Source organism: Acanthamoeba castellanii (assembly GCF_000313135.1).
Source record: "Acanthamoeba castellanii str. Neff unplaced genomic scaffold scf7180000084753, whole genome shotgun sequence".
NCBI lineage: Eukaryota > Discosea > Longamoebia > Acanthamoebidae > Acanthamoeba > Acanthamoeba castellanii.
This window is the reverse complement of record NW_004457538.1, coordinates 240,209-241,113: the sequence shown is the minus strand read 5'-3', so window position 1 is coordinate 241,113 and position 905 is coordinate 240,209.

The following is a 905-nucleotide window of genomic DNA, read 5'->3' as shown; positions in this document are numbered from 1 at the left end:
AGCCATGGAATGGCTCAGTGTCAACTTGGCCGGCTTGGTGACCACATCATACAAACCTGGGCCAGTGCACTGCACTCCATTCAAGTTCTGCAATAGAGAATGCAGACTTGACTAAAAAGTTTTCTGTCAGTGACTGCACAAGAAGAAGATGAACAAAAACAAAAGATGTACCAGAGAGCTTGTTTTGGGAGGCAGTTGTGGAGCCCATGCCTCAATGTCCTCTGGGTGCAGGTCAGGTTGGCTCAAAGCTTCACCCTCATCACCAATCCCGCCAACCTGCACAAAGGGGAAAAAAGGTAAACAAAGATTTGAACAGGCCATGGTGTCACAGGATTCTACCTGCTCCTCTTCCTGCCTGTCTTCATCTTCGTCTACCCACTTGTCTTTGTCTTTGTCTACCCACTTGTCTTCCTCCTCATCTACCCACTTGTCTTCCTTTTCATCTATCTCTTTGCCTAGGCAATCCTTCCCTTTTCAGAGCCTGGAAAAAGAGAAGATGAGAATTGTCTAAAAAGATATTGCTAAGCTCATGTACCTGACTGGGGAAGTCAACATACTTGAAGAGACTCAAGGCTTTGGTCCCAGGCTTGGCGATGCAAGCTCCCTTTAAGTTGACGTCTTGCCACCACTTCACAGATCTCTGTGAATGGCCTGGCTCTGTGTTTGGATGGTCTGGGTCTGCAATGGTGTACACATTTGTGGCTCTGAAGCCCATGTGCACAAGCTGATCCCTGAAGATACTGTTGCCTGCACAGGAGAGAGGATTAGGACTGGTTGACCACAACATGACGTGCAAGGTGGTGTACTGGCTATTTTCTCCTTGAACTGAGTGGGTGTCTTTTTCAGATTGAGATTCTTGAACACATGTGTGAGCAAAAGCTGCAGTGACTCAGTCATGTGCTTCT